The sequence below is a fragment of the Penaeus monodon genome, chromosome 33 (assembly GCF_015228065.2).
Source record: "Penaeus monodon isolate SGIC_2016 chromosome 33, NSTDA_Pmon_1, whole genome shotgun sequence".
In the NCBI taxonomy this organism is placed as follows: Eukaryota; Metazoa; Arthropoda; class Malacostraca; order Decapoda; family Penaeidae; genus Penaeus; species Penaeus monodon.
Window position 1 is genome coordinate 35,722,769 of NC_051418.1, and position 218 is coordinate 35,722,986.

The 218-nt window shown below is 36.2% G+C and overlaps 1 protein-coding gene across 1 annotated transcript in view; it reads right to left on the reverse strand.

The window, feature by feature from the left end:
* LOC119594353 (3'-5' RNA helicase YTHDC2-like) overlaps positions 1-218 on the reverse strand; it is a gene marked incomplete at its 3' end in the record, with an annotated part of 122,633 nt that overhangs the window by 41,821 nt on the left and 80,594 nt on the right.

Genomic DNA, 218 nt, shown 5'->3' on the forward strand with positions numbered 1-218 from the left:
CCATTCCTCCCAAAATTGTGTTACTGCAGCTGTTGAAACATTAGGTAACCTTCACTCTGGTTTACATGGTCAGTCACCATGTATCAAACTACTTATATTGTCATATGGTGCTCTGCCTGTCATTTATTTTGTAAGAATATTATTTGGGAAAAGTGAAAGAAAATTTGTTCTGTTATCTTTCAGGTAAAACCACATTGCAGAGTGTAACACACCCCATA